Source organism: Cucumis melo, chromosome 10 (assembly GCF_025177605.1).
Source record: "Cucumis melo cultivar AY chromosome 10, USDA_Cmelo_AY_1.0, whole genome shotgun sequence".
NCBI lineage: Eukaryota > Viridiplantae > Streptophyta > Magnoliopsida > Cucurbitales > Cucurbitaceae > Cucumis > Cucumis melo.
In genome coordinates this window covers 12910094-12917318 of record NC_066866.1, presented here as the reverse complement: position 1 = coordinate 12917318, position 7225 = coordinate 12910094, and the positions used below count along the sequence as shown (strand labels likewise).

The window sequence follows — 7225 nt, the reverse complement described above, 5'->3', positions numbered from 1 at the left end:
TAGGTCCAACTAGTGATTAGTGAATATTTGTTGAACTGGGCGAGTGGCACTGTTATGCTCGCTATGTTTATATTTGTGTTGAGAATTTGTGGTGATGCGTTAAAATACTTATGTTCTTGAGATTAAGATTGTTATTATTGTAACTATTGTATTCCTAAAAATGGTATTTCCTAAACTCATCACTCACTAAGTCTTTGACTTATGTTTTAAGTATCTCCTCCTCAAGTTGTCAGATGTAAAAGCCAAGTAAGGAATTGATGTCAGGCATAGAAGCCAAGTAAATGAGGAAAAGTTGGATTGTTGTGTAAACTTGTGTGGCGAGTAAGTCGTGTCATCCTATCTTGCATTTAAGGAGTCGATAGGTAAGAACTTCACTCCTTAATGTCAGGGGTTGCAACTCAAATCAAAGAAATGCCATCTAGCGATTCAAGGTTAGTGAGGCCAAAGGCAATAAATGTGAAGGAACTGAGCCAAGGAAATGAAGCCCTAATAGTTGTCCCTGAAATGGTTGCGGGGCGACCGAGGAGAAGGATGAAAATGAGGTCCTTACACCTCTAAGTACCTTCCAGCAAGGAGCATCATTTCATTAGATGACGGAAGGCGTGTGGATCCAAACTTGTGTTTATGCCTTGTGAGGCTAGGAATGTAATTGTTAAGTGTGAACTTCGTGTAAAATGTTAAGTTAATAAAGAAAGAAGCAATGTTTATTCTGCTGCATCATTATCTTACTGTTTAGTAAGTGAATTGTGTTATGGCAAGAGTATTAGTCGACGAGGTAAAGTAAAAAAGTTACATATTTTCTACTGCAATAAGTAAGTCTCTAAGGTCCAAGGCGATGGCTTCAGAACGAGACCAGTTGAAGTGAGTTGTTTCGCTCACTAGGCGTTCAACACTTCATCTCAAAGGGAGGTATGTGGTGGGTGTCTATGTGGCATGCCTCCATCTAGTCTCATAAAGTGGTGTTTGGAGCAACGTGTGACACACATAAAATATTTTCCATCATGTGTGTGCTTCCAATAGAATTTTGTCTCCATCATCCTAACAATGTATTATAAGAAGAAAAATTTTAGCCTAAAGTCAAGCAAAAACAAAACAAAATCAATATAAAAAAAACTAAAGCTCATAACAAAAACATAGAAGGAAAGCAAGAAACAAGCACAGGTAAACAATCTCTTTCTCACGTTGAGAAACATACTACTGTTGAAATACTATATATAAGAACGACAAGAAAAACACTTTGCATAGAGATTAAAAATAATTATTAGGTTTAAAATACATATCTTCATGGTCATAGAATGTACGTTGTACATATCTGTATTGAAGCACCAAAACGTAAGAAAAAAAACATTTTCCTTGACACAAAAAGTGTGCAAGTTTTTTTAAGCAAAAAAGAAAAAAAAAATCTTAATGTTGTTAATTATATATTACAAATAGTTGTTAGCTAGATTATTATGCAAGAATGAAAATAATTTTGAATTGAGAAATGGCTTGCTAAATGTTAAAAGATAGAGCAATATTAGCTAGATTGTTTAAACAAAACCAATAACTTTTAACTAGCTTTACAACCAAATTACTAAAATAAGCCAATTAACAATTAACAAATGCTCCAAGTATATATAGCACATTAATAGAAACAACGTTTAACCAATGTTTTTCTCAAAAAGAAAAAAAAAATATTTCATGACATCAGTCTATAAATTAATGCCTCAATCATTTAGCCAATACAATACAATCCAATTATTTTTCTCTCACACATATTAGTGTGCTATCAAAATAATAATCCTCCAAAATGAAGAATGCTTTTTCAGTGACTAGTTTTTTCTTTTTGGCGTTGGTTTTGGTGGCATTTGTAAAACAAGCTCAATTGACGAAGGCAGAAGCGACGTGCGACCCAAATAAGACTTGAGTATGTCTTTTGGCATACACAATGTCAATGGTGCCATCATCATCTTGTTGTGACGTGGTGAGGCAATATAGATCATGTTATTGTCAATACAAAAAAGATCCAAAATTTCAGACTTATTTACAATCTCCTGCCACTAAAAGGATCATCTCTGAGTGTGGAGTTACCATCCCCTCCTGCTAGAATCACCAATATTCAGTTCATTGGATTTTATTCTCAAATGAGAAGATAATAAAAAGAAGTTATAAAAGATGAATGTTTTATTAGTCCAATAGGTCATACCTATGAATCAAATTTATCAATCTAATGTTTAGTAGAATTAGTAATTGGTACTCGCTTATTGATCAAATAACTCCCTTTTTAAATCATTATGCACATGTTGATCGACTCCTCCATCGATTGAAATAATTTCAAACACAAAATTCATTTGGGTTGTGAACCTATTTGAACAAATTAAACCTTTAATGATGGATATATATGTCTTCGATCTCTTAGAATTTGAAATTTTTTGTCACTTTCCGCTCCAGTTCACTTTACGCGATAGAATGGAGACGTGATCACATAGACACTCTACATGATATTCTCTACGAAGTAACGCATCGAACGTCCAGTAAGCAGGATGAAATGCAATCATTGAATTTGAAATTTTTCAAAAACTTCATTGATATTTCAATTACAAGCACTTTAATGTCGTTTACATTATTCAGTACAAAACCATTATACATCACTAAAGACAAGACTTGGACTTCCCTTGCCTAATTACTATGTGCTATGTGAGTAAACAATGACCACTATCAAAATGATACAATTAGGGAAGCACGGTAGGCAATCAAGGGTGCAAGTTAAATGTTGGATGTCCTTCACTACCTAGGAAGGGGGGGGGGGGGGGGGGGGAGGGAGTGGGGAACAAAAAAAAAACATTTGAAAGGTTAGACTATAACATCTAGTCAGTAGGATCTTTTCTCAATTGCCTTACAAAAATCAAGTTTGTCTTATCGCACAATTGTAAACCCGATATTTTCTTGGTTTCATTTCTTTAAATGTGGAAAAAAAAAAGAAAAGGAAATGGAAATTAAGTGTAAATATATATATATATATATATATATATATATATTTAATAATTTTATTAAGTAAAATAAAGAAAAGAAAGAAAAGAAAGGATAAAAGGAAAAAAAGAGAAGAAAATTTCATTTTTTTCTTTTCTTCTTCTTCTCTTCCTTTCACTGCCAAACTTTTTGAAGAAAAAGTTCTCATCCATCCTCCATTTTTCCTTCTTCAATTTACAGAGAATATTTAAGAGAGTGTTTGGAAGGAAGAAGAAGAGGAATTTTACTAGAATTTTAAGGTTGAATAAGAGAAGGAGAACTCAAGCAAAGTGTATCCATGGCTGAATCTTGGTTCGTTCTACACATCACTTGTTTTTAATTTGGTTTGAACTCTTCAAAAGGAATTAAGATGTGAGGTTTATATTTACTGAAAGTTAACTCATTTTCAAATAAATTGTATGAAGAAAGTTGAAGCAAATTCTGATATTCATTGGGTTCTTTTTGATAAAGAAAACAGGGCAATTGGTTTTCACGCGAAATCAGAAGGTCTCTGGTTTTTCTTGTCTTTTAGAGTGTACCGGTAGAGTTAGGATCTCTATTTAGTATGGTTGGAAAGCTTATTTAATTTAATACAACTTTCATGAAGAAATTGTGAATAAAAATTGATTAAAAATAAGTTAAATTGCAGGGACAAGTTAAAGAGGTCGTGTGCGCGCGATTCTTGAAGTTGTTTTGTTTCGAGGGTTATATGAGTTTATTCATAGAGAATCAGATTTACATGTCTTCAGATAAATTTTAGAGAACCGCAAAATAAAGATTTTGATATAAAGAACACTCATTTTAGTTAAGTATTGAGGAAGTTATAGTCATTTGAAATTTATGTTAGAAATCTGGAAAGTTCAGAGAGTTGTTGAAATAGGATTTTATTTCTTAAGTTTTGTTTTCATGAGCGTCATCTTTAGTGCGACATGTTATGTATATCTTTAGAAAACTAGAATGTTTAGAGTTCTAATACTCGGTTCGGTTGTTGGCAGGCCGAGAAGAATTAAACCGAGCTTTTAGAACAAGGATCTAGCCCAAGACGGTGAGTGACAAAACCAATTTTGAAATATTTTCCATAACTATTATTTATTATTGAATGCGATGAATATTTATTTCCAAAGCCATGAAAGGTATTTGAATTTCATGACTATTTTCAAGTATACGTTTGGAAACTAGATTTCTTAATGAAATTTATGCTAGCACGTGGATATTAAATGTTTGGAAAGTATTTAAACCACCATGTTTTAAGCAAAGCATGAATTAGTAAGATGTTTTGTTTTAAGAACTATAGTTTTCCACGAAAGAGCCGAGTAAAGTTTAAGCTCTGTGTAAGATTTATAATCAGGCATGTTTTAATATTTTTAGATGATTTATGAAATTTTCATTAACTACATAACTGAGATTTTGAGCCTGAGGCTAGAGATTACCATGTGCACACTGGTTAGATTCCGTTGTTGACATTGAGTGTACTCCGTAACAACAATGCTGTCGTGAGTGCTGGGCGGACCACACTACGACAAAGACGATGGGAGTGCTGGGCAGGCCCCACTACATCGTAAAGCTTATAAACGTTGTTGTACTGGGTGTACCCTACACAACGTAGATTTGTCATGTTAGTTAAAATGCTTCGATATACTTGATATGCCTTGCTAGATATCAATGACGAACATGCTGAGTATTTGAGAAAGCTATTCTTACTACTACACGTTTACATTTACGAATTGTATAAAAAGATTTATATGTGCAAAGTTTTCACGTGCTCTTATCTTTAAATTTATAGTTTTAAACTGAGTCACTCACTGAGCTTTATAGCTCACCCTTTCCAAAATGTTTTACCCATTTTCCAGGCAGAGATCGAGTTTTCGATGCCTGATAGACTGCCTTAGTTTGCTGAAGATCCGTTATCGATTGCCAGTACGTGTTTCGAATTGGGCATAGAGTCTGTTGTGTTATGATGTATATACACTTTTGTATGATATAGATACTCCACAGTTTGTATAAGCTTTAGGAGTTGCAGTTGTGTAAATTTTTGTTGGTTATATTTTGATTAAGGTGTCTTTAGGTTTACTCGTGAAATCGGTTAATTCCAAGGTACACTTCATGTATGTATTTGACTAGCCTAGGATTCGCTGTGTTTTGTTGCATGTATAATAGTTTATATACTAGATTGGCAAGTTCATCACATTAAAGTTTTAAGCAGAGTCGACAGATACAGGTAAAGAAAAGCGTTGTTCGTCGGCTTCACGCCATCTTTCGGTCTAAGCTAGCAGGTAGTCCGGGAGGGGTGTGACAACAATTATTTCGAAGAAAGGCACTAAATCAAAATGTAAGTCAACTATAACATTTTAGGTTTAAACAATAATTCGAGTGTCAAACATTTCTTATCATTGCAAATTTTCAAAATTTATGATTCTAAAAAAAATCTCCTAATTTATCATTTATTATAATTCATATCGCATCGTATGCCTCTCACACACTACCAATCCAACTCGTAGAATCATTATGCATACTCTATTACGTCATTGTATCCTTTCCTCAACTCAAACTTTTGTCACACTTTTTTACCAAGTTGCAGCTGTGCGAAGAAAACTCGACAGATTTAGCAAGTACTATTACGCACAATGCGTCTTCCAATGCCAGATCACACAGCAAGCAAAGGGCATCTCATACTAGATCACATGGCAAGTATGCAACATCATATTCAAGATCACACAACATGAATAGGGCATTATATTATAGATCACACAACATGAATAGAACACCTTATCCTAGATCACACCACAAGGATAAGGCATTATATTGCATTGGATACAAATATAATCTTATTTTATGAAACATTGGCTTTATAGTTTTCCACATAACACCTGTCACGTATTTTAACATAATTACTTCTAAGGGCTTAGAGGAATTATTTACAATACATTTCTTTCAATAAATAATTCACGAATAATATATTTCTTTATGCAGTTTATCACCTTATTTCAGTTTTACAATCAATCTAATTCATTCATAAGTCTCATGTGTTCGAGAATTGAAAAGCATAAGGGACTTTATGCAACATGGTCTTAGATCTAAATATTTAAACACATTTTAGAAACCTTTGTTAAGGAAAAAACCCACCCATAGTTGCAGTTGGCTAGCTTTTTATCCTAGTTTTCCTTCATTAGGAATTCCCTTACACTTATCAGAATCTTTGTCGGAAATGAATTCATTCGGCTTGTTAAAATCTTGGATACTCTCCAAGTTTTTCTCAAACGCTTGAGGTGAAAAGCAACTTCAAACTAACTTGAATTCTTGTATTTATAGGTCTCTCCAGCGAATTTTTCCAAAATAAAATGATTACCTTTTCTGGCGACGGGAAGTGGCCCAATCTTAAAATACCACGTGCCTCTGTGCAACCCTTATCCTGAATTTAGATTGGACGGCAGGGTCTAATCAATCGTCAGCCTACTGACAATGAGGTCACATCGTTGTTCCTCAGTGACGTACTCAGATTACCAAGTTGTTCATCGAGTAATCCTCTTCGCGTAAGGACCTTCCATCATATACTCTTTTTTGTGAAATGCATTTTACTATTAGAAGCCTTCTTGGCTCAATATCATTATGGTAGGGCTTTCATTACGTTGGTGGGACACTGTAATGGCCTAAAATTTTGAGGTAAATTTTAACACTTTATATTAATTTTGAGGATTTAAATTTTTTTTTGTGTTATAATTTATTTGATTTATACGAGAAAAGAAAAAGGAAATGAAGGGTGTAAATTTTAATAATATGATATAATATAAAATAATAAAATAATAGTATAATATGAATTTTATTATTATATTAATTTTATTGTTGTTGTTATTATTATTATTATTATTTAATACATAGATACATACATATATATACATGCATATATATATATATATATATATATATATATATATATATATATATATATATATATATATTTAAAAAAAAACCTAATTTTTCTTCTCTCTTGTATGCCCTAATCTCCTTTTTGGTTCTCACCAGTCGTCGCCCACCACCACCTTCACTCTTTTATTCTTTTAGTCTCATCGTCCGGTCGTTTCTGCCCAAGCCCAGCCTCTACCATCCTCGTCTGTTGCTCGCCCGCAAAAACTAACCATCCATAGTCACAACTCTTTTGTCTGCGTCGAGGTCCTTCACCGCCATGTTTAATCATCTCTCCATCATAAGCTTTCGGCCCCGTCTGAAGCTGATCATCAAT

General features: G+C 33.4%; 1 long non-coding RNA gene across 3 annotated transcripts; it reads left to right on the top strand.

Annotated features, from left to right (window-relative positions):
* The first annotated feature begins 3137 nt into the window (after positions 1 to 3137).
* Positions 3138 to 6719, top strand: LOC127151258 (uncharacterized). 3 transcript variants are annotated; one of them, XR_007824065.1, is made up of 6 exons: positions 3138 to 3360; positions 3984 to 4033; positions 4839 to 4905; positions 5192 to 5317; positions 5567 to 5676; positions 6298 to 6719. It is a non-coding gene; the product is annotated as an uncharacterized LOC127151258 (long non-coding RNA). The 3 variants fall into 3 exon arrangements; XR_007824066.1 differs by having other exon boundaries at positions 5561 to 5676; XR_007824064.1 differs by lacking the exon at positions 6298 to 6719 and having other exon boundaries at positions 5567 to 6269.
* The last annotated feature ends 506 nt before the right edge of the window (positions 6720 to 7225 follow it).